Below are 27,276 nucleotides of genomic sequence, written 5' to 3' on the forward strand. Positions count from 1 at the left end.
GCCTAATTTTTCTGTTTCTCTTTATAGACAACTATCCAGAAAGATTTGTCTACACATGCTACCTTAATGTTCCAGTTATCTGCCCATCCACTGGAGTGACTTCTAGACTCATTCCACTTAACTGATCTTGACACAGCACTAACAACTTCCAGTTTGCTGAATCCAAGAGATGTGGCTCTCTTCTCTTTTTACTCAGCTTCTCAGCTGCATTTGCAAAATGAACTATCACCCCCCCACCCACAACACACACACACACATACTTTTTAACACTCCCCTCTCTAGCTTGTGCTACATATTCTTCCTTGGCTTTCCCCCTACCACAGTGGGAACTCCTCTCAGGATCTTTCACTACTGTTTTTTTTTTTTTTTTTTTTTTAACCTTATTCTAAATGTTGATCCTCAGCACTTGATTATAGCCTCTCTCCCCCCTTTTTTTTTAAATTTGTCCCTAAATGATCTTACCCACACACATTAAATTCAATAACATCTTAAGCTGATGACTCCAAAATTTATATACCTGACCCAGACCTCTCATAGTGAGCCTCAGGAACACATATCCAACAGCACTTGTCAGTACCACTTAATGTCTCACAGACATCTCACATTTAATGTGGCCCAAATGGAATTCATCTTTTACTTAAAACTTGTATACCTTTTTCTGCTTTCAAAAAACGACACCATCATCTACCCAGTTACTCAAGCCAGTTACTGAGGCATCATCCTTGCTTCCCTTTCTTCTAGTTCATTCACTAAAGAGCAACAAAATGATCTTAAAGTATGTATTTAATTATATCCCCACCACTACTTCAAACCAACTAATAGATGACCAATGTATTTGGAATAATATTCGACTTCCTTGCCATGACCCCTGAAATCTATGTTTTACCATTTGTTTCACATTGGCAAATGGCTCCAGCACTCATGAAATTGATCAAGTCTAAAGCCAGGAAATCACTCTACCTCTCCATCCTATCCTTTGGAAATCCTGCAAGTTATTCTATCAATACATATCCCAAATCTATCAAGCTCCTTCCATCTTCCCTGCTTCCATCATGGTTCATGTAATCTTTATTTCCCCTATGGATTCCTATAGTAGTAGCCTCTTACCTCTACTTTCCATTTCCATGTTCCCATAGTCAATTCTCCATAGGAAGTCTTGGCGATCTTTTTAAAAATTAAATATGATTTTATCATGCATCTGCTTAAAACCCAACAGTGGCTTTTTATTAAAACTAAAAAAAAAAAAAAAAAAAAAAAAAGGCAGAACTGCTTACCCTGATGGTCACAGGCCTGCACACTTTCCTCTCTGACCCTAGCTTTTCATTCCTCTCTCATTATATCCCAGATATACTGGTTTTCCTTCTGCTCCTCAAACTTGCCAAACTCATTCCTGACTTAGGGTCTTTGTCTTGCCTTCCTTGCCCACCCCTTTCTGACTAGAAAGATCTTTCCTAGGATCTTCACATGGCTGTTTCATTCTTGTCATTCAGGTCTCTGCTCAAATGTCGATTCTTCAGCACTAGATATAAATTGTGTGTGTGTGTGTGTGTGTGTGTGTACATACATACATACAAACATACATACATATATATATACATATATGTATTTCCTTCTAAGTTACTTCTTTGTTTGTAAATGTTTTGTTTTCCTCATAGCATTTATTTTAATATGAAGTTTTATTATTTATCTGTTTATTTATTATTATTTAAATTATCTTTTTGGGGGATGTGTGTTTCTTTCTCCCCCTTTTAGAATACAAATCATGAGTGTAAGGACATTAGAGATCACATTCATTAATATATCTCAGTGCCTATAAAAATGACTGGCAACCACGCTTATAAAATGCACTGAATGAATAAAATATTCATCATGATGAAGGTTTATATTCTATCTTTCCTTCTTTGACTTCATCTTTTCCTTAAATTCTAAATATTCTGCTTTCTTTCAGTTTCTCAAATATAAAGCAATTTTCTGCCTCAGAGCCTTTTAACATATGGTACTATGAGTCTATACTGTTCTTCAAATGGTGAGCTCCTTTCCTTCCTTTAAGGTTCAAATTAAATGTGAAATCTTTCCTGAACTTATAAGTTATTTTATTTGTTGGTTTACTTGCTTTTTGTTTGTCTCACTTGTTTGGAATATAACATCCATGTTGATTAATTTTAGTATCTCCCATACTTAATACTGCCTGACACATAGTAAATGCTAAGTAAATATTAGTGGAATAAATGATTGCTAAATTAGTGAATTCTCTGACTCAATTTTATCATTTCTAAGTGGATTTAACAATGCTTTTAAAATTGTTTTGAGAATTAAATAAAAGGAACCTAGGAAATACCAGCTTCTTAATATTATTTTAGCTTCCCAATAATTTTCAATGGACTTTTAATTTTTTTTTAATTTTAATTTTTTCTTAATTTTCATTTTTTTTAAAGAGGGAGGGAGAGGGGCACAGGGAGAGAGAGAGAGGGAGAAAATCCCAAGAAAGCTCTACGCCCAGTACAGAGCCCAACACGAGGTTCAATCCCACAACCCAAGACCCTGAACTGAGCTGAAATCAAGAGTCAGACGCTTAACCAACTGAACCATCCAGGTGCCTCAACAGACTATTTTTTAGAACAGTTTTAGATTCACAGCAAATTTGAGTGGAAAAGAATTCCCATACACTCCCTGACTCCACACATACCTAGCCTCTCCCACTATCAACTTTCCCCCCCAAAGTGATACATTTGTTATTTTTGATAAATCTACATTGACACATCATTTTTAAAAGATTTATTTATTTATTTGACAGAGACAGAGAGAGAGAATGTGTGAGCATAGGGAGGTGCTAAGGGAGAGGAAGAGAGAATCTCAAGCTGACTCTCCACTACGTGTGGAGCTCAACATAGGGCTCACGACCCTGTGATCATGACCTGAGCCAAAATCCAGAGTCAGTTGCTTAAACAACTGAGTCAGCCAGGTGCCCCTATGTTGACACATCATTATCACTCAAAGTCTATAGCTTACATTAGGGTTCATTCTTGGTGGTGTACTTTCTATGGGTTTTGACAGATATATAATGATACATTATAGTCCACCACTGAGGTATCATATAGAACATTTTCAAAGCCCTAAAAATCCTCTGTGCTCTATCTATTCATCCTTCCCTCCCCTCTAACATCTGATAACCACTGATCTTTTTATTGTCTCTGTAGTTTTCTCTTTCCCAGAATTCACATAATTGGATTCATACAGAATGTAGCCTTTTCATATTGACTTCTTTTACTTAGTAATTACATTTAAGTTTCCTCCATATCTTCTCATGTCTTGATACCTCATTTTGTTTTAGTGCTGAATGATAGTCCATTGTCTAGATGTACCACAGTTTATTTATCCATTCACCCATTCACCTACTAAAGTATATGGCTGTTTCCAAGTTTTGTCAATTATGATTAAAGGTATTATAAACATCCATGTACAGGTTTTTGTATAGATATAAATTTGGTAAAACTCATTTGGAAAAATACCAAATTCCATTGTTAGATCATATGATAAGAGAATGTTTACTTTTGTAAGAAACCACCAAACTGTCTTCCAAAGTGGCTATACCATTTTGCATTTCCATCAGCAATGGATGAGATTTCCTATTGCTCCACACCCTCACCAGCCTTTGGTGTTGTCAGTGTTCTGGATTTTGGCCATTCTAATTGGTATGTAGTGGTTTTTCATTGTTGCTTTAATTCAAAATTCCCCAAGGACATATGATGTTGAGCATCTTTTCATATGCTTGAATGGAGTTTTATTAGAACTATTTTACTACTTAAACTATTTTACTAGTTGGACTATTTTATTTACTAGCAGGACTATTTCACTAGCTTCTTTTATTCATTGTCATTTTTCAGAGAGGCTAGATAATTTTCACAGGTCACATAGCGAAGAAAAGATAAAGAAAAGCTAATAAGAGGCAAAGCTAAGAACTCAGGTTTTCTAAATTCCAAAAGACATACTTTCCCATTATTTTATGTTGCTTTCTATACCAGAAGAACATCTGTAGAAAATCTATTTGTGCTGGATTTTTAAATGGAATTAGGTCAAGCACATAGGTATCAGAAATTAATTAATTAATTAACTGTAAATTCACAGCTAGATATTTGGGCTTACCATAGGTAAAGGACAGTAAGAATCCTAATTTTTAAGTAATATGTGATCACATATAAAATTTATTCTCTCGGGGTACAGAGAGTACTACCAATGTGACAGATATGGTTTTCTTCCACCCCTGCAGTTATTAACCCTTTTTCCTCTCTACTCTTAGTGGCATGCTAGCCTTTTAAGTTAGAAAACACATTTCCAAGGATGACAATTTAAATGCCCTTGTTACCTTGGAAGAGGAAGAAATCTTGCAGTTAAGCAGCTTTCTTTGCTGGGGATTTACATTTCAGGAATATTCAGGTGTCTCTTGTTCTGGTTTCCCCACAGAAACTTTTTGAAAACTTTTGAATATGTTAACTATAATATTTATCTTATTGAGTAGTAAGTGCAGATATATATATATGATATATATATGTATGTATAGTTCAGAAGATATTTCTTGAGCAATTTATATGGCACGATAATTACTTAAATTTGCATCAAAAGCACCAAATATCATCACCAAGCACATAGTAGGCTTACAAATAAAATGACTACTATGCTGAACTGAGTGGAAATAGATTGCTCTGTTCAACTAGGGAAGCCAAGGGAACTTGAACTTGAAACAAAACATTATAAGACAGGTAAATTCCCCTATGAGGTCTGGGTATGGCAGTAACATATCCTCAGGTTCCTAACCCATGGGCAGAAGGTTAGAGATTTGAGAATAATATAACATATTCCCCTGCAGAAGAGGGGATGGCCTAAGAATCTGGGACTAGTGGAATGGGAATCAAAAGACGCATGTCGGTATAATACATTAATCCTATCGAATTCATTCTTTGATTTCCTTCGGTTTCTGGTTTATAAACAAATGGATGTGTTGCTGTTTTTTTGTTACAAAAGGTGACCATTTGTCAGGCTCTATACACTAAGTAATAGAACTATCAAATATTTTCCAAGCACCTACTTTGTGCCAGACCCTGTTCTGGGTGTTTTCCTTGGATAAACTTATTTATTTCTCACTATAACCATGTGAAGTCCCTAATATTATTATTTCTATTTTACAGATGAAGAAACTGAGGGCATGAGTGCGTTTGCCCAAGGGCAATAGCCAGCATACAACCTAGGGAGTCAGACTATTGGGCTATTTGCCTCCATACTATATTTTCCACATTAAATGGCTTCTAGTGATCATTATCAAACTCCATGTGAATGCATAATTGCACATAGCTCTTTAGATAAATTAATATATATCGTATGACTTTATTATTTTTTCAATCAACTGAGATTAGCCACTAGGTTAACATAATGCATGCAAAATGGTAATGCATTTACTAATTGAACAATGCAGTCAAAACAACATTGCCAAAAAGAAGTAAATATATAATCCAAAAAATTCATTTTCTACATCATAAATGATCTCCTTTCCAAGTAAGAACACATTTTTAACATAAAAGTGCTTCAAGAATTTGTGAAAGTAGCATATTTTAAACCCAACAGATTTAGGTAGTAATATATGAGTGTCTAAAAAATGCTTTTCCCTTTATTTGCACTATCAAGTCATCATTGTCTTTATTTAAAATTTTTCTTCCAAAATATTTATGGTATATTTTTTACACAAACTCACATGAACATTAGGAAAAATATGATGGAAGTTAGTGATTACTGAAGTATATTTGAGGCATGTGAGGGATTTTGTGCAAAAGGTACAAAAGCAGAGCAAAAACATTTTTAAAAATTATTAAGCTATTTAAATCTCATTAATTCAGCTTTTCCTAGTAACCATCCTACCTATTAACTTGAATCTCATCACCTATAAGCTAATAAGAAAACTTCTGTCATGGGCAAATAAATGTGTTGATCCCTGTGAGATTAAAGTCTATTTAGGTGTATATTTTAACAGCTTTTAATATCACTAGAAAAAAAATGTGGTCTGAGTGCATCTTTCTAGTATTTATGGATCTCCACAGTGTCAAATATCATTCTTCCCATATTTAATTCTGATAAGTAAGACAGCATTTTCCAGTTGTGATTCCTATCTCCAGCAACACTGTGTCACAAGATAGTTTACGTCGAGTTATGACTCTCCTTCAGACTCTCTTTCTCTGTTTCACACAGCATGAGGATAAATAATAACCTCATGTAGGAAAAGAAAAATGGTACCAGAAGCAATTACTGTACCACATACTGAGTTCAATGAATAATATGATAAAACTCTCCTGGGCAACTTTACTGATTTCTCATATAGTCTTAAATCTCCACATCAGCATTTGCTAGAGGTAAAGGCACTTCATTCCACTGGCATCTGTAATAAGGATTTGTCAGCATTTCCACTATCAACCCCAGTTTTAAGGAACCAAATAACTCATGTATTTTTATCTGCATTAGACTGGGAGTTGGCAAAGAATATAACCAAAATGAAGTTCTAAATATGTAAAATATGTTTTAAGGTTGAGAGGAACAAAATGTTTTATTTAAATATAATAAAACTTTAGAATTTTTAAGTTCTAACTCACATATCCTTCAGCCCTTACCTAGAGCTAAATTATTTTTTCATATTTTAACCCCTGAACTATCACTGCCTTACTCATGATATTCAAAAGTTAGGGTCATAAAAATGCAATTTTATATATATATATAAAATATATCCCTTGCCATTTCAAGGGTAAGGCTAACCTAATTAATTAATTTATTTATTAAACATGTATTGAACTATTATGTACCATTTTAGGTATCAGATATACAACAATGAAAAACAAAGCAATACAGAAAATTTTCTGCCCTTCTGGAACTCCCAATCTAGTAGTGAATTTGAGATTCTTATCTATTTTATAGCATTCTGTATTATTCACATGGCTACTTTTCTTCCTTAATTACCAGAGGGGAAATATTGCCATAGTGTACATTTTTGAGACATATTATTATGTCTTATTTTAGAGTAGGACCTGTGACATGGTGACCCTTAAATAATTTATTTGGGAAAACAGAAATGAATATTCAGTTAGCCTTAGTCTGGTTCTGAATTTACCCTTATGACAAGAAAACTTTTAAATGGCAACCAGCTAAAATTCCAGTTGCTATGGGAAACAATATTCTCAACTAAGAACAGTATCAATGCATTTAAAAGATATTTTTCATGGTTCTTAATTTTTCCTTAATGAAGATAGGGTTTGCTCTCTGTCTCTCTGTCTCTCTCTCACACACACAAACACACACACATGCACACCTTTTCAAAAAAAAATAGCACTCTTATGGGTGAAATGAAAAAGGCACCATGGTTACAATAATAACATCAGATTAAAATGAAATTATGGAGATTAAGTTTAAAACTGAGCAGTTCATGTGTTCCTGACAATCACTTATCTCCCTCAGTCTTGTTAGTCTTGTATATATACTCTGTGTATCCAATCACTGCCTTCACACTAAAAGCATTAAATCATAAATACTACTATAATAGAGCAGCTTGGTTTTCAAGGAGATCAAGGTGGGTGCTATGAAGTTGATTGTAAGTGGAAGGCTAATGAATGGGCAGCATGAAGGGCAGGGGCAATGGTGCTCCTGACATTGGCTCCTGAGGAAGGTGAGTCGGCTCTGTAAAACTACAGAACCTACACATTAACATGAGGGAGAAAAATACAGACCTCAACATCTTGCCCTGGCATACTTAAGAGAATGCAAAGTGGAGAATTATACCTTTAAAAGGAAGATTAAGGATGAAAGGACATTACCATGGACAGAAATACTAAGATGGGTAGTTCTTCAACAAACAAATCATCAACTCACTGTAACTATATGACCATGGCAATCTATTGCTCTAATTGGCAATACTTCTGGGTAGATTAAGAATACATAATGCTTGATGTGATCTAGGAACAAAAGAAACAAGCTTATGATAACAACTTACAACAACCACGGAGATGCTTTGTAAAGAGAAAAACTAGAATTTTGATCAGAGCTCTGGTGGCATATCAATTTACCCTGTTAGGACTATCCTCCACTCCCAGTTCGGTAGCAGCTTTGAAGATGGCAGCCTGCATTCCTGGTACAGATCGTGGGTATCGGGGGAACAGTATGGGCCTAATTCTCAAAGAAGGTAATTCTGTGTTTTGACCTGTGTAATGGCTCCCTGAGGAGACTGGCTCAAGGGCTTGCCTTTGTTTCCCCTACATAGGAACCTCCTCAGGAGGAAGCCGCTTCCCAGGTGGTGTTTTCATAAACATTTAGAGGCAAATCTATTAGTTACTTCCTCCTGTGCAAGATACAGCAGAGACAAGAAACAGAGCAAAATGCCTGGACAGAAGACGCTGGGGAAAGAAATACAATTAGGGCTATAAAATGCTCCGCATATTCAAGGGATTCTAGAAGCCCATGCACAGGCCTATGGCAGGAAATATGCTCAGAAAAGACCTGGGAAGACCCTAAGCATCTACCTCTGGCTGGACTTCAGGCTCTATACAAGCAGGAAAGGAGGGACAGGGCATAACTCTAAACTGCTTGCCTAAACAGTGAAAAGTAAAAACATTTATGAAAGAAGCTAAAGAAGAGGGGCGCCTGGGTGGCTCAGTTGGTTAAGCGATTGCCTTCGGCTCAGGTCATGATCCTAGAGTCCCAGGATCGAGTCCCATATCGGGCTCCCTGCTCAGTGGGGAGTCTGCTTCTCCCTCTGACCCTCTTCCCTCTTGTGCTCTGTCTCTCATTCTCTCTCTCTCAAATAAATAAATAAAATCTTTAAAAAAAAAAGCTAAAGAAGACACAAATAAATAGAAAGACATTCTGTGCTCATGGACTGGAAGAATTAATATTGTTAAAATGTTTATACTCCCCAAAGCAATCCATGGATTCAGTATAATCTCCATCAAAATTCCCATGACACTTCTCACAGAAGTAGAATACTTCTAAAATTTGTGTGGAACCACAAATCACCCAAATAGCCACATAATCTTGAGAAAGAAGAACAAGTCCAGAAGTATCACACTCCCTGATTTAAAACAATACTACAAAACTATAGTGATTAAAACAGTATGACATTAGCATAAAACCCCACACATAGGTCACTAGAACAGAACAGAATTCAAAAATAAACTCCTGCATATATGGTCTATTAATGGAGAAGAGAGGGCCCAACAGTATGACGGAAACGTTGCTAGGTTTAGTACTCTGCTGGTGTCCTTTTGAAATTCTTAACTTTTTAACAAGAGATCCTCATTTTCATTTTATACTGGGGGCAGAAATGATGGAGCCAGTCCCATATGCAGTCAGCAATGAGAACACTGAATTAGACAAAGAGTAGAGTAAATGAAAATATTTTAGAGAGAGAAAATTATTCATATGGATGCTGGAAAGAATGAACAGCTCTGCATGATTTAAGTGAAAAGAAAGTGTGGAACAACAACAACAAAAAGATAGGGGGTGATAATATCATGAGGATCTAAGTTAAGAAACAAACTTTATTCCTATAAAAGTCTGAGAAAACTATCTAGATGTAATCACTGTGGATCAGCAGTGCTTGAATTCATATCCTGCTTACAATGACATTCTCTTTCCTAAGATGATTTTTAAGCATTTGCCTAAAAATCAATTTTGGTGTTAAAAAAAAAAAAAGGAAATGAGGTTTAGAATTTCTGTCTCCAATATTCTCCCTTTAGGTATTTTCTCACTATTTAGATATTGGATAAATCTGAATGCATGCTTGAGAGAGCGAGAAAGCAAGCCAAAAGGAGGAGGACATGATTTGTCACATGATTGCAAAGTGGAGTCCATCATTAGGATTCTGTTTCTTGTAATTTAGTGCAACAATTTGAGTTTGAAGGCTCTTTGTCTTAGAAAGCACCCAACATTACCTATCCTCAAGCTCTACTTACATTTCTCCAAAAAGAGTGGAAATATGATGATTTAAAAAGGAATTAGAATACTAAGTTGTGGGGCACCTGGGTGGCTCAGTCCGTTAAGCGTCTGCCTTCGGCTCAGGTCATGATCCCAAGGTCCTGAGATTGAGCCCTGCAGAGGGCTCCCTGCTCATCAGGGGAGTCTGCTTCTCCCTCTGCCCCTCCCTCTGCCCCTGCTCATGTTCTCTCGCTCTCTCTCTCTCTCTCTCTCTCAAATAAATAAATAAAATCTTAAAAAAAAAATACTAACTGGCTTTCTACCTTCATGCCTCCCCAAAATTGAACAGATACTGGCAACTTCTTCAAGACTCCTGAACATGCCTGTAAAGCAGTCATAAGAGAAAGTCCTTGTGCAATGAGAATTATCCATCAATGGTCAGTGTAGTTAGCAGCATGTGTCTGCTGAAAGTTCTTTTTTACATAATGGATGGTGAGCTTTCAGCTACTGCCCTTTTGTAATCAGTAAAATCAACAAATGTTTATTGACTACCTATCATTAAAAGAATATACCTCCTGTAAAACAAAAGTTGCTTTTCCTAAGCACCTTTTAATCTAGTTGAAAATAGAGAACTTGCACAAAAAATGCAAACTAGTGATACAAGTTTTCATGTAAGTGCCTAAGAAATAAATTATATAGGTAAAAGGACCATTAGATGTGAGCAAAAGGAAAGTCAAGATGTCCCTAAGGAAGTTAGATAAATTATCCTAGAGAAAAGGCCACCCGAAAAATGGGTTGTAGAATGAGTACACATTAGATAAATGGGGAGAAGTAAGAGTTGTTCAGGCAAGAGAAATGAAGTGAGAAAAGTCGTAGAGAAGAATCTTACTGGTGCATGGCCTGAAGAAGAAGAATGATGGTTCTTAAAAGGAAGATGTTATAAAGCCTTGGGGGAAAATAGTAAATGTGAGGACCATTCATTGCTTTTTAATTTTTAGATTACTTTGTACCCATTTAATATTATCATTTGCTGATAATTTTGTAGCAGGAACTATGGTATATATTTTTCAAGTTATTATTTATAATACTTCAAGTTGCATATTATTACCCATATTATAAAGTTATGGTAATTTGCCCAAGGCAGATCATCTACTAAGTGGCAGACTCAAGATTCAAACCTAGATTTTCTGACTGCCATTTGTCCCTTCAACCTGCAGAAAAACGCTTTCTCAACTAGGTATTCAATTCAGATACCAAATATTAACTCATTTTAGAAATAGTCTGCTCCTCTGCTGTTCATTAGTAGGTTAAACAGTTCATGAATTTGCATATGTAAGTAAGTTTCATCATATTTATCAATAGACTTCAAAGTTAATATGGTCTAACCTAATGTTGTCCACAGTATATTCTTCTGGGAAATTAACCCACAAGTTTTGTTTTCCACAAAACATTCTTCAATTAAAAATATTTGGAAATTTATGTATTTTCATTCCTTTAAGATACCCACAATACATATGAACTTACTAAAGACTCAGTGATAAAGAAACCCAATGAATTTACCTTAACTCAATATTTTCCCAAAAACTATTTAACCACACAATAGTTGTAGTGTGTCCCTCATCACATACCTATCAGAACAGTGGAGCATACTATGAAATTCTGATGTAACCAAATGATGAATATTGCTATAGGGCATAGAAAGTGCTCACTGTATTATGGAAGGAGTATTTTGTCTGTAATGTCAGAGAGCACCATATTTGCCAAAAATTGCAAATTTAGAAGTTCAAAAGGCAAGATATAAATTTGATTTTCTTAAAGAATGCAAAGCTGTGACATATTATAAGCAAATATTTTATGGTCAGTGATTCTAGTCACATTTGAATGAAGTATAAAATATTCTGCATATAATAGGAAATGTCCAAATAGCAATGTGGCAAAGACATTTCTTTTCTATTAGTTCTCAGATGAAGTGGTAAAAAACATTTTGTTTGTTTGTTTGTCCAATATTGGTTTATTCAAACAAGATGGTGAAAACAAATTCATGAGTTTATTTTTTTAACTAATTACTACATAGAACCAAAGCTAAGAGAGCTCAGAACATACAATTTATAGGACTCAATACTCATTCTTGTTTAGGCATCTAATTAATGACATAAATTAATGGCATAAATGTCTTATGAGGAATGCAGTTAATGAAATACATTGATTGATGAATGGATAAGGACCTGGGGACTCATCTGTTATTCTGGATTTCTAGGGGAAATCACTTTAGTGATGCTAGTAAAGCAAAACTCGTATACATTTTCTACCAGGATAAGAGGTCTGTATCTTCCTTTTTGAGTCATTGTGGTGGGGTTAGGATATAGTCTGTCATAAGAAGTACCAGTTAAATCTCAAATAAAGGGAAGCAATTAGGAATCAATGTCAAGTAATCAAGTTGTGATTGAAAATGCAAAGATCAGAACCTGATAATCAGATATTGATCAGAAAGTAAAATTAGGTTGGGGGTACCTGATATAATTTAGGTCTTATGGGTCTTGAAAGTCTCATGATTGTCCCCTTATCAATATGAATAAAGCACTCTTGAGCCTGACTCAAAAGACAGTGTATTTTTTTTCTATCCCAGACTCTTCATCTTCCTGGGAAGCTCTGAATGTATAGCTGTTTAGCCAGAAAGAATACAGCAAGTTTTAGGAGATAATCCATAGAAATATCAGAAAAGAAAAGAAATGTGCAGTGGTGTAGATTCACTGATAATTCACATGTACTCTCTAAGGGAACAATATCACCTATATTCATGATGGCAACCATATCTATTTTGGTAACTCCATATCTCATCTCCAGTCCAGATTGTTCTCTTCAGCTATGGAACTATATATCTAACTGCTAACCAGATAAATACACCATAGGACATTTAAATGTAATATGTTCATCTTTTATTATCCCAACTCTGCTTTTTTATGTCGATTATGTTTCCAGCAATGTTTATCAGGGAAATAAAAGTCTTCTTAACCTCTGATCTCTTTTTAAACTTCAATTTGTAAACTGTTCCTATATAGCCCCCATTCTCCACCCCATATATCTTTTGAATCTGATGTCCTTCCCTTCCACCCCTTCAGATATCGCCATAGTTCAGACCTTAACAGCTCTCACTCTTGTAATATTCTCTTGGTTGTTCTCACCAAATCCTATCTCATAAACTACAATTCTATCTCCAATTCTAAGAGAGATTTTTTAAAGTCCTGACTTGATCATATTCCTTATGTACTTAAAATCTTTCAAAATTGCCTCATTCTGAATAGATTAAAATCTAAATTTCTTCATAAGACCTATAAAACTTCCACTCTTCAATTCTGTTGTCTGTCTGCTCACCCTCATTCATAATTTCTCTTCCACATTCTTTGCTCTCTATCTGTAGTGGACTACATACAGTTATTTATGAATCTCAAAGACTTGTGAAAAGCAAGCATTAGCTCCACCTCTCCTAACTCCTTACTAAAGTAGTTCTGAGGCTATGGGCAAATATAACCTCACAACAGTGAACAGTAAAAATAACAGAGTCTTAGAGGCTTATAGGAGAAGGGAGGGAAAAATGAAACAAGATGAAACCAGAGAAGGAGACAAACCATAACTCTTAAGCTCAGGAAACAAACTAGGGTTGCTGGAGTGGAGGGGGGTGGGACGGAGGGGGTGGCTGAGTGATGGACATTGGGGAGGGTATGTGCTATGGTGAGTGCTGTGAATTGTGTAAGACTGTTGAATCACAGACCTGTACCCCTGAAACAAATAATATATTATATGTTAATAAAAAAAAAGAATAAGAGTCTTGCCAAAAGTTGAGGGCATGGAATCACATATGTACAGACAATTATGTGTGGAGGTTAACCAGTAGTGTAAAAATGTTGTAAAAACACTGGGAAAAAGGCATAACCATATCATCAAAAAATGGCTTCATTGTACTTAAGAGATAAAGCTTGTTATACTTGGCTCTTAAGAAGTAAGTTGTCAAGCAGAGTGAAAAAGGAGGGCCAAATGTTGTAATGAATTCTATTTGAAAAAGAAGAATGGCCTCTTGCAATGGAAAACTATGGATACAAAATTCAGTCTGTTTTCTTGTTAGATGTAGGTGGCACCACCGTTCCGTCATTGTCATAGTGTTTTGACAATGGCAGGGAAGGGTAGTCAAGTTGGTCTACTCATCCACTAGAATTCATGACCTTCTTAATTTTATTTCTTGAAAATATACCAAGTTGGGGCACCTGGGTGGCTCAGTTGGTTAAACGACTGCCTTCGGCTCAGGTCATGATCCCAGAGTCCTGGGATCGAGTCCCACATTGGGCTCCCAGCTCAGCGGGGAGCCTTCTTCTCCCTCTGACCCTCTCCTCTCTCATGCTGTTTCTCTCTCTCTCACGCTCTCTAATAAATAAATAAAATCTTTAAAAAAATATACAGAGTTATAATGAATTGATGAAGAAACTCCACCTATCATTTTGAAAGAATTGACATTAAATATAAGACAACAGAAAACTAAGAAGTTTGCACCAGTCAAAAGTAAGTTCTCTAGCCTGTTTTCCCTTAATTGAGAATGCTAGCTGCCAATCTGTAGGATTCCTTTCAGAAATTATGCAACATAGAGAACAGATACATAGATTTAGGTATCTGTCAGACCCTCCAGTTGGAAGGCCAGATTCCCTCCCAAAACATTCCCATTATAGTGCCTTACTCTAAAGTGTGAATAGACATTTGAGAAAATTTGAGTGGAGCCTCTAACATCAAGATAGAAATAAAACAGAAAAATAAAAACACAAATAAAGAAACAATATAAGGAATAGAAAAAAACTTCCAAAAAAGTAAATATAATGAATCAATGCTACTAAAAAATCAGAATGTATAAACGTTCTTCAAAATTAAAAATAGAGGTAAACATAAATAAAGCGCACTAAAAAGAAATGAGCTACCAAGCTATGAAAAGACATGGAAGATTCTTAAATGAATATTTGTAAGTGAAAGAAGCCAATCTGAAAAGACCACACATACTGCATGATTCCACTTATATGGCATTCCAGAAAAGACAAAACTATGGGGACAATAAAAAGATCAATGATTGCCAGGAGTTGGGTAGGGGGTTAACAGGCAAAGCACTTATTTGCAGGGCAGTGACAATACTCTATATGATACTCACAATGGTGGATACATGTCATTATACATTTGTCCAAATCCACAGAATGTGCAACACCAAGAAAGAATTGAAATTTAAACTATGTACTTGGGTGATTATGATGTGTCAGTGAGAGTTCATCAATTGGAACAAATATGCCACTCTGGTGGGGAATGCTGATAATGGGAGAGGCTGTCCATGTGTGGGGGCAGGAAGTATATAGGAAATCGCTGTACCTTCCTCTCAATTTTGCTAGGAACCTAAAACTGCTCTAAAAAAATTGTCTTAAAAGTATAAACAGGGGTGCCTGGGTGGCTCAACTGGTTAAGCATCAGACTTGGTTTTGGCTCAGATCGTGATCTCAGGGTTGTGAGATCGAGCCCCACAAGAGCTCGGCACTGGGTGTGGAGTCTGCTTAAGATTCTCTCTCTCCCTCTCCCTCTGCTCTGCTCATGCTCTCTCTCTCTCTCTCTCTAAATAATAATTAATTAATTAAAATTTACATATATAATATATAAAATTTTTATATATATCAACAATTGATGGGCTAAAGTTGAGGAACTCTTTCAGAAAATAGAATTTAAAAATAAACAAGATGAAATTACATGATAAAATTAGAAGATTATTATCATCTGGGGAGATTTCGGACAATACTAATGTTTAAGGAGTTCATCAATTGAAATAGAATGTTTGGGTATGGGACCTACGCATCAACATTTAAAACATCAAAACATCGGGCTCCCTGCTCAGCAGGGAGTCTGCTTCTCCCTCTGACCCTCTCCCCTCTCATGCTCTCTATCTCATTCTGTCTCTCAAATAAATAAGTAAAAAATCTTAAAAAAAAAAACTTATTAAAACAGGGCGCGTGGGTGGCTCAGTTGGTTAAGCGACTACCTTCGGCTCAGGTCATGATCTTGGAGTCCCGGGATCGAGTCCCACATCGGGCTCCCTGCTCAGCAGGGAGTCTGCTTCTCCCTCTGACCCTCTCCCCTCTCATGCTCTCTCTCTATCTCATTCTGTCTCTCAAATAAATAAGTAAAAAATCTTAAAAAAAGAAAAAACTTATTAAAACATCAAAACAAGGTAGCTCAGTCTGCCTTCAGCTCAGGTCATGATCCCAGGGTCCTGGGATAGTCCCACATCTGGCTGCCTGCTAATCAGGGGTCCTGTTTCTCCCTCTGCCTTGCCACTCCCCCTGCTTGTGCTCTCTGTCTCTGACAAATAAATAAAAAATCTTAAAATAAATAAAAATAAGTCGGGCGGTTTGAATGAGACGAAGATATAACCGAAGCTGGGCACAGACCGTAGATGCAGTCCCGATGAGAGCCGATGGCAGTGAATGTATATTCAACATCAGTCACCAGTGATAACCTAAGTCGACATGACATGCTGGCCTGGATCAATGAGTCTCTGCAGCTGAATCTGACGAAGATCAAACAGTTGTGCTCAGGGGCTGCCTACTGGCAGTTTATGGACATGTTGTTCCCTGGCTCCATTGCCTTGAAGAAAGTGAAATTCCAGGCTAAGCTAGAACATGAATACGTCCAGAACTTCAAAATACTACAAGCAGGTTTTAAGAGAATGGGTGTTGACAAAATAATTCCTGTGGACAAATTAGTAAAAGGAAAGTTTCAGGACAATTTTGAATTTGTTCAGTGGTTCAAGAAGTTTTTTGATGCAAACTATGATGGAAAAGACTATGACCCCGTAGCTTCCAGACAAGGTCAAGAAACTGCAGTGGCTCCCTCCTTTGTTGCTCCAGCTCTGAACAAACCGAAGAAACCTCTCAGCTCTAGCAGTGCAGCTCCACAGAGGCCCAATGCAGCACACAGAACTACTGCAACCCCTAAGGCTGGCCCTGGTGTGGTGCGAAAGAATCCTGGTGTGGGCAACGGGGATGACGAAGCAGCTGAACTGATGCAGCAGGTCAATGTATTGAAACTTACCATCGAAGACTTGGAGAAAGAAAGAGATTTCTATTTTGGAAAGCTAAGGAACATTGAATTGATTTGTCAGGAGAACAAGAGGGAAAACAATCCAGTATTGCAGAGGATCGTGGACATTCTGTATGCCACAGATGCTTTGTGATACCTGATGAAGGGGGCCCACAGGAGGAGCAAAAAGTGTATTAACGGCCTGGACCAGCAGAGCAACATCCGAATTCTTCACTCCAAATCATGTGCTTAACTGTAAAATACCCCCTTTTATTATTCTCAGAGGACTCACTGGTTTCTTCTCATGAGCAAACAGTACCTCTTCTTAAAGTGCACTTTGTAGAAGTTTCACCCCTTTTCCAATTAGTTTGAGTTAGGAGCTTTTACCCTGTAGCAGAGCAGTATTAACATCTAGTTGGGTCACCTAGGGAACAAAGAGGCTGACCATGGGGCTCACCGTGTGGACGCTGGTAACACTGAGGGCTGGAGAAGGTGTTTTTATGTGATACACTGAGGTGGAAACCTCAGTAGAGAAATGTAAAGACTGATTTGAATTTTAAGCTAATGTGAAATCTTGGCAGAGAACGTTTTAATAAATAAATGCCTTAAGAGTATTTAAAATATGCTTCCATATTTCAAAATATAAAATGTAACATGACAGGAGATTTCACATCTTTGACATTGTATCTGGGAAGGAAGAAGGGCCAGACCTCTGGACCTTTGGAATCTGCTGTTCACAGGCCTTGCAGGGCTGCTTGAATCCTCAAAGACCTAGACCTTGGCCCAAAAGGAAAGTTTAAAACGTTGCTCTGTAAAGCCATTTGGTGTCCTTGACCAAGGTGCCTGGGTGGCTCAGTTGGTTAAGCGACTGCCTTCGGCTCGGGTCATGATCCCGGAGTCCCGGGATCGAGTCCCACATCGGGCTCCCTGCTCGGCAGGGAGTCTGCTCCTCCCTCTGACCCTCTTCCCTCTCGTGCTCTCTATCTCTCATTCTCTCTCTCTCTCAAATAAATAAATAAAATCTTTAAAAAAAAAAAAATAGTATCCTTGCTCTAAGAAGTAAGAGGCATTGTTGCCTGGATGAATAGAGGGTGTGTTTCAGTCCTGGGATGTTTGAGTTGAAGAGCTTGAATTTCATTGAACATTTCTCTGATGATTTTTCCAGTTATCCCTGAAATTTCTACATATTGTGTTTCTTGGGAAATGAGGTATGTCCAGTTTTTAAATCTAACAACTACTTTTGGGGACTTGCCCACATCTCTGGGATTTGAATGGGGGTCGTGTCCCATTTTACTGTCTTTTAAGTTTACATTGAACATGTTTCTCTTCTCTGCTCCCCTCGCCCACTGGGGACTCCTCTTTGGCTCCTTAAAGTTTGCTGCTTAGAGTGTAAGTTCAGCAGGCAGGTGGTCACGCTGCAAGTTCTTTCCGGACTTCGGGCAGAGGGAGTGACCAGTGAAGGCCATCACTACCTTGGGACCTGCAAGGCTGGGTGTCCTCGGTACCTGCTGTCCACCGCCCTCCACTGTTATCGGAATACTTTGCCAGTGCACTAATCTCTTTGGAGATAAAATTCATTAGGGTGTTACTAAATGTTAATTTTCTTTTACAGAAGATACAGTACCATGTCTGAATTAATTACTAATATTTAAAATATTTCATTCCTTAACTCTTCCTCCTTTGCTTTGTCCCTAGCCTATTCAGTTCCTTTGTTTGGCAGAATTCTGCAAAATGTGTATCACCCACTACTGAGATTGTTCAGCCCCTGATGTATTTGTATTGATTTGTTCCTGGTGGTAGCTTGTCCTAAAATGTGTGTAGAAAGCAGATATTTTATGATAAAATTGTTGTGTAGTGCATGTTCTGTGTGGAATTCAGAGGAAAACCCAGAATCGGTAATTAACAATGCCAAAAAATGCAAGTAACTAGCTATTGTTCAAATAACAGTGGTGCTGTTTTTCTTTTGTGGCCTTTTAGACTTTTGTTGCCCTAAGATTCCATTTTATTGGGAACCCATTTTCCACCTGGTCTTTCTTGACAGGGTTTTTTTCTACTTTAAACAGTTTCTAAATAAAATTCTGTATTTCAAGAGTGGAAAAAATAAATAAATAAATAAAAATAAAACAAAACAAAACAAAAAAAACTGTCATTTATGTGGTGCTGAAAAGTGTAATACTCAGTTAACCCAGATCCAGAGGGAGAGAGACAATGAGAAAAAGGCAAAGAGGAAATTATTAAATAAATAATATTTAAAAATATCTGAGAACTGAAGAACCTGTGTTTCCAGATTGAATGATCCCAGAAAGATTCTGGACCAGCACTGTTGTATAGAAATATAATGCAAGCCACAAATAGGAGTCACATATTTAAATTTAAAATTTTCTAGTAGCCACATTAAAAAAAAAAGTTAAAGTAACAGGTAAAGTTAATTTTATTTTATTTATTTTTTTAAAGATTTTATTTATTTATCTGAGAGAGAGAGAATGAGAGATAGAGAGCACGAGAGGGGGGAGGGTCAGAGGGAGAAGCAGACTCCCTGCTGAGCAGGGAGCCTGATGTGGGACTCGATCCCGGGACTCCAGGATCATGACCTGAGCCGAAGGCAGTCACTTAACCAACTAAGCCACCCAGGCGCCCAAGTTAATTTTAATAGTATATTATATTTACCCTAATATATTTAAAACATTACATTTCAACATATAATCAATATAAAATTGAAATCTTTTCCTTTTTTTAATATCAAATCTTTGAAAGGCAGTGTTTCTCAGCTAGTATAATTGGATAGCCTGGATCTAGACTCTAGAGAATGCTCAAAAAGATTAATTTAAAAAAGTTCCACACACCAGAGCATATTATTTGTGAAATTTCCAAGCTTCAGGAATAAAGAGATGATCCTAAAATTGTCCATAGGAGAGAAAAATACAGTCCACATACAAAGGATCCAAAGGGATCAGAATGACCACGCACATCTGAATGATTGCAACAGGAGGAGAAGACAAATGGAGTAATGCCGCCCACAGAATTCATCCTGTAATTCTATCCACAGGAGGCAATGTTTTTCAATATACAAGGGCTAAAATGTGTGTCTCTCATGTGACCTTTCTCAGGATGTTATTACAGCTCATACTCTAACAAAATTAAAAAATAATTAAAAAATAAAAAAATCCTAGGATCCAGGAAGTGGGGTTCCAGTAAAGAAGAAAGGCAAATAGAATTTTCAGGATGATGGTGAAAGGAAGTCCCAGGATGACAGCTGGGTAAGAGGCCTAACGCAGAAGATCAATTTGCAGCAGAACACATGGCTTCAAAATATGCCTCCAAAGACACAGAAGAAACTCCTAGGTAATCTGATACCTCTACCTATACTAACAGAAGGTTTTTAAAGCATGGTAAGAGCATTTGAAGATGAATTAGTGATATTTTCATAGAAAGCTGTAAATTGATTTAAAAAAATTTAAAGGTTTTATTTATTTATTTGAAAGTGAGAGAGAGAGAGAGAGAGCACAAGCTGGGGGAGGCGCAGAGGGAGAGGGAGAAGCAGGCTCCCTGCTGAGCAGGGAGCCCAATGTGGGGCTCCATCCCAGCTGAAGGCAGACGCTTAACCAACTGAGCCACCCAGGGGCCCCTAAAATAATTTTTTTACTTAGGCCCACCCTGGCCAAAATAAATATATAAAAATCAATCACAAAAATAAAGGAAGAAACAGTTTCTTAAACATTAAATAGTGGAAAATAAAACTGTCTAACCAGAAAAGGAGAATTATATCAATGAAAAAAATATCAAGTGTTTTTAAGAAAAAAAATCTTGAAAAATTTAAGAATTTTATATTCTAGGGCTCCTGGGTGGCTCAGTTGGTTAAGCGACTGCCTTTGGCTCAGGTCATGATCCTGGAGTCCCGGGATCGAGTCCCGCATTGGGCTCACTGCTCAGCGGGGAGTCTGCTTCTCCCTCTGACCCTCCCCCCTCTCATGTGTTCTGTCTCTCCCATTCTCTCTCTCAAATAAATAAATAAAAACTTAAAAAAAAAGAATTTTATATTCTAGCCATTTTGCCATGTAACTTATGGAAAGGATGAAAATTAGCAAACACATACTCTTCATTAAACAAAAAAAAGGAAAAAGTACTTCCTGACACCAAATAATAGCCCTAAAAATGGCAAAGGTGATATTTAAAAAGACCATAAACACTGCATTTAGTAAAACTAAGTTAAATCTAAGTTTCTCTCAACACAGGTAAAGAACTGTGTAGAATTTAAAAAGAATTTTCAGAAAACATATTATTTAAATGCATTATCTAATGACTATTACCTGAATTTCAAAGTCTGGTGCAGTTTGAGAGATGAAGCTTCTGCCTGACTCCATAGCATTCTGCTAACCATAAAGCTATGCTACTTTCATTTAACAAAAAAGAAGAAAGGAGGAGGGAGAAGGAGAAGAATCTTCAAAGTACTTTTCAGAGAAAAATTAGCCCTTACATGAATTTGTCATTAAATAATTAAAAATAAAATAAATAAATGGAACATTTAAATAATAAAAAGCTAGAAAATTGACAACCAAGAAACACAAGAAAAGCAGAAGGAAAATAAGGAAATAGAAAAAAAGTAAGTGAAGCAGTAAATAGGAAAGAAAGGAAATGACTAAATTATAGACATCTTTTAGTAAAAGCACAATAATAAAATAAGCTCTCTTAACCAACTCTAAGAAAAAAAAATTTAAAAACACAGAATTTCGGGGCACCTGGGTGGCTCAGTCATTAAGCGGCTGCCTTCAGCTCAGGTCATGATCCCAGGGTCCCGGGATCGAGCCCCACATCGGGCTCCCTGCTCAGCATGGAGCCTGCTTCTCCCTCTCCCACTCCCCCTGCTTGGGTTCCCCACTATCACTGTGTCTCCATCAAATAAATAAATAAAATCTTAAAAAAACCAAAAAACACAGAATTTCACATAAGGGACTCAGTAGAGAATATAAAACTGGTATAATGACATTATGTGAAAATATGTTAATAAATGTGAATACCTTGATATATATCACTGTACAATATAATATTGATTCAAAAAAAGTAATAAAATGAATAGGTCAATAGCTATAAAAGAAATTCTAACATTTCAGAAATCTTTCCAGAAAATATCTAAATAGTGTGGAATTTTTACTTTTAACCTATGAAACAAATGATCTCATGATATGCAGGCTGCTTTAGAGCATAGCAAATGCTGAGAAATCAGTTCCAGTCTTCCTAAGTGAAGTTAGAATAACACTGACATAACAAGCTAACAAGATGGTTAGATGCCTTAACTATGGAGCAGTCACTACCAAATAGTACCTGAAAGCAATATAGCAAATAAAACATAGCTATCCACTGAAATATGTTTCAGTCACAACCAATAATACAGTTTATCTCTGGAATACAACTATGATTATCATTCAGAAATTAATACATTCATCAGAATAATAAGTATAACTAGAAAAATTAATGATAACCTGTATAGACAACCAATGTATTCAGTAATTCCTGAAAAATAATTAACTTGAAAATGAGGTATGTAAAGTCTTCTTGAGAATAAATCTATTATCATATAATAATAAGAAAAAATACCACTAAAATAAGGAAAACAGTGTCAGAGAATGAAGTTCTCATCAAATGCAAATAAAAATAAAACAGACAAAAGCAATTAAAAAATTAGTAAAGGGAGAGATGAAATTTAGCTATCTATAAGACATATGATTAAATTTCTAAACTACCAAAGATAATTAATTATAGATCTCTTAAATATAAAAATATTTCCACAAAGTGACTCAAGGTAATGGAAATGTAAAATAAACTATTTTCCTATAATTTTGGCATAAAAACATAAAATCACATCATTTGAACTCATAAGTAGGGTCCACAAACACGCTATTTTAGAAAATGATGAGCAATCTGTCCCCATAAACTCTATTTGATGGATGTTCTACTGAAATTATGGCATATGTCTCCTTTTAACTTTAGTTTATGTATCACTATGGTTTTGCTGCTTTTAAGTTGATTTTTTTTTCCTGCATTCTCCTGAAACTTTTATTGGAAAGTTAAGAGGAAGTGTATCTTTTACAGTGGTGATGAAGATCGCCTCTATTATAAATATCTAGTGAGTACTTCGATTACAAATTTGCAGACAATTATAACAATTTACACTATAAAACCAACACTGGAATTTAGAAAAGGAACTCCAATACTGACAGAGAAAATTAAAGATGAAAAATAGAGGACAAGCCTAAACAGAAAACCAGGTTCTTAATGAAGGGGAATGCTATGCTTTGTTCTGCTTTATTTTCTGTTTTGCTTTATTTAGATCTGACCCAAGACATTGTAAGTAGCTCTTCTAAAGCAAGAGTCCAGCCCTTGTGTCTGCTCCACAGCTGGTATAGGGGTGCCAGGCCATCTGCCAGGTGAGAAGCCAAGCCATAGTCAAACACCTCCGAGCAGAATAAAGAAGCGATATTCTCACGTTCTAACTTCAAATGGTTAGCATATTTTTCCTCTGAAAATAGTTGGTTGTTATTATATTCACCCTAAATTTCTTCAAAAATATATATTTTTTTGTTATTTAAGAAAATTTCATGGAAACATTTATTATGATGGTGAAAAATAATAGAGATTTTTGGAGGCTTATTTTTAATTAGCTAACTTTTGGTTAATGAGGATGAAGGAAACTGAATCTTATAATTGGAAGATGATTAAAAAATAGAATTCTCTATCAATGTTATGGAATGAAATATATTTGCTTATTTAGGTGATCATGTTTTATAAAGTGTTTTTTTTAAAAATCAGAAGTGAAAATTGTTATGTTATACATAAATGATTCATTTATAAGGTATTCATTTGCTTTAATTTAAAATTTAAACCTGATGACATTTAACAAGCATCTAGTATCATTAACATTTGTAAAGATCAATGACTATTTGGTTTTATAACTTCTTATACTATCCAAGGTCTGCAGACAATTTCAAGCTTGTAATTTTACTTCCTTACCACCACTGTCCAAACTACATTTTAATCATTCTAAAATAGTCTTGTAATTTTTTTCTTAGCTAAATTAAGGAAGTTTCATAAAATGTATGTAGTAAGCTTTGATCTTAAAAATGGAAAGGGATTATAGATTTAAGGGGATTGGTTTAAGTACTAGTATTTCATTACAATTTAATGATTTATACTACTCTAAATGTTGGAAACATATGTAGAAACTTAACTGGACAGGCTAACAATATTTTCCAATTCACAGTCCCAAGAAATGACCAACAAAAATAAGCAAAAGATCAGCACAAATAACAGCACAGTTGATTGTTAATACCCCATTGGCAGGACAGTGTTATTTCTTTCTTCCCTTAGCCTCTGCCATTCCAACTGTGGTGTTTTTACTGCTGTAGAGTTAAGAAAGGACTTGCCATTGTCTGAGTCCTGGTCTTTCAAATTCCTTCTCTTCACTGTGGCTCTTCAAGTCTGAGTTCTGCTATCCCTAATTAACATTCATATCAGAAGCCTTGGGTGCACTACAGGTTATCACAATGGGAAGTGAGAACACCAGGAGGAAAAAAAACTGAAAAAACCTAGCAGCTACCATCAGAACAACTTAATAGAAAAGGCACTACTAAGGATGACTGGTTTGTTAGGATCAAAAACTACCATCGAGAGAAACTCCACATGTGCTTATCTATTGTTCTCTTGACTGGAAAACAAACCTCATTTCAATATCTCAAGACGTTATTAAAAAAGCACTTTCACATGAACTTCCTGGAGAGAAAACGAATAACTCTTAGAATCTGGAACTTATGGTAAAGCACCAACAAAACCGTGCAGTGGGCCTGTAGAGCAAAGTTTTACCTTAATAATTTTTTTATTATGTTATGTTAATCACCATACATTACATCATTAGTTTTTGAGGTAGTGTTCCATGATTCATTGTTTGCGTATAACACCCAGTGCTCCATTCAATACGTGCCCTCTTTAATACCCATCACCAGGTTAACACATCCCCCCACCCCCTCCCCGCTAGAACCCTCAGTTTGTTTCTCAGAATCCATAGTCTCTCATGGTTCGTCTCCCCCTCCGATTTCCCCCTTTCATTTTTCCCTTCCTGCTATCTTCTTCTTCTTCTTCTTTTTTTTAACATATACTGTATTATTTGTTTCAGCGGTACAGGTCTGTGATTCAACAGTCTTACACAATTCACAGCGCTCACCATAGCACATACCCTCCCCAATGTCTATCACCCAGTACCGCATCCCTCCCAACCCCCACCACTCCAGCAACCCTGTTTGTTTCCTGAGATTAAGAATTCCTCTTATCAGTGAGGTCATATGATACATGTCTTTCTCTGATTGACTTATTTCGCTCAGCATAATACCCTCCAGTTCCACCTTAATAACTTTTGAATACACCATATTTATTATTTACCTTTCACTTTTTTTTGTCAGAATTTAAGTGCATTCTGAGGCAACCGACGAAGTTTCATTTCCTTTCTTTGATTTTGTTTTGCAAGATTATTAAGCAAAGACATTTTCTGGAACACCTGATGCACACACACACAGATCCTTTAGTATACTACTGCAGACATAATCACCACAGTCTCAGTTGCAGCCAACTGTGTTTACCTACTTTCAGAGTGTAACTACAAAGAATTTACATAATGTACAAAAAAATAAATCTAAGTCTTTATTGGCCATAATTATTGTTCCAAGAAAAGTTTTTGTTTTAACTCTATATCTACAGAAAATCTGCTGGGATTTGGGAACATGAAAGGACATCTTTCTCCCTGAAATGTAACATACAATCATTTGAAATTGTAGCGAATCTGATAGAAATAATAACTGGGTAATATGTTGAAGTTAACTTTTAAGGAAAGGGCTAGAGTTTTGTTCATTGTGCTGTTCACCAATATTTCAGGAAAGATACTGATGTCAGAGCAATAAGTGTTTAAGGGAGGATTTGGGTTAGTGATTATCACTCATATTTTAATAAATACTGATCTGCCATTTAATTCTGTCACTTGACTGAATTATCAGTTTAGACTGGAGATTTTGGCTGTTACTGTCTTTCTACTGGTATTTGTATTTTGGCCTTTAAATATTTCATTAGCTTAATTCCTAAGTGAAAGAAGAAAGAAAAAAAGAAAACCTCAAGCTCAAATCAATCAGATATGCCATTTCACTGCTCTTCCAGTAAAAGGTTTGATGGGAAAGGAGACTGTACCTATTAGCTAATCTCTAAACTGCATCTCATTTCTGAATCTAATTCATTAGCTCCTTACATGAATAATCAAGGTTTGACTACAAAAAATGTATTTCCAACATCTCCATTCATAGATGACTAAATAGAGCTCACTATCTTCCTTCCCAACACCCTTATGCTCTGTGACAAGGCTAATGCCCATCCCTTAGCTTTAACCAGAAGTTCTCATCCACATTCCTCAATTGTTTCGCCTATCATGTAATCCACCCCCAATAAATCTCATACTTGAGTTTTCAATGTTATCATCTTGGCCCCCTCCCCACAGGTACTATGTCTCTCAGATCAGACTCTATAAATCTCCCATTCCATAGTACCCATGAACACACCATATCTGACTAGTTCAAATTGTTCCTTGACTCACTTCTTTTGTTAAATTGTCTTAGAATAATCCATCTTTTTTATTATTATTATTTTTGATATCTACATTGTGAATATGGGGTTTAAAGAGACTGAGGTATCTAAGAAACAAATCCTTGGTTTGAGTGAATAGAAAAGTACTGGACACAAAAATAGAGTTTGGAAATAGAGGAGGAAGAGGTATGATAAGGCCTGAATTGAAGAAGGAGTTTTGATGCATGTTGAGTTTGATGTTGGACATCCACTCAGAACAAAGCTGCAGCTAAAATTGAGATCGTATAATTTTACATGGTTCTATCGTGACAGTATCTTTGACAATGGGAAAACTAGAGCAAAAATACTGCATTTCCATGTAGCTTGCTGTAGTTAAACTGAACCAGAGATTCAGGTTTCTTTATTCATTCTTCCATACCAAACTTAATACATTGTTCATAATAAAATAAGCTTCAACAAAATTACAGTATTGACAATACTGTTGGCAATGAAAAAGAATAGAACAACAAAATAAAAATACTTAAGGATCTTTATTATGGTGGCATCTGTAAAGTAGATTTAATAAAGAAGAATGAAAGAAGTACGTGTGTGTGTGTGTACCAGATATTATGTGGTTAAAAAAAGGAGATGCTG

At 36.1% G+C, this 27,276-nt stretch overlaps 1 protein-coding gene and 1 pseudogene across 3 annotated transcripts in view; one reads left to right on the forward strand and one right to left on the reverse strand.

The window, feature by feature from the left end:
- Positions 1–27,276, reverse strand: part of GRIK2 (glutamate ionotropic receptor kainate type subunit 2) — a 672,482-nt gene that overhangs the window by 216,776 nt on the left and 428,430 nt on the right. The gene's annotated exons all lie outside the window — the stretch shown is intronic.
- LOC114210028 (microtubule-associated protein RP/EB family member 1 pseudogene) lies at positions 16,427–17,229 on the forward strand (annotated as a pseudogene).

This window comes from Eumetopias jubatus, unplaced genomic scaffold (assembly GCF_037043125.1).
Source record: "Eumetopias jubatus isolate StellerSeaLion01/CBP00866 unplaced genomic scaffold, mEumJub1_p1.0 scaffold_6, whole genome shotgun sequence".
NCBI lineage: Eukaryota > Metazoa > Chordata > Mammalia > Carnivora > Otariidae > Eumetopias > Eumetopias jubatus.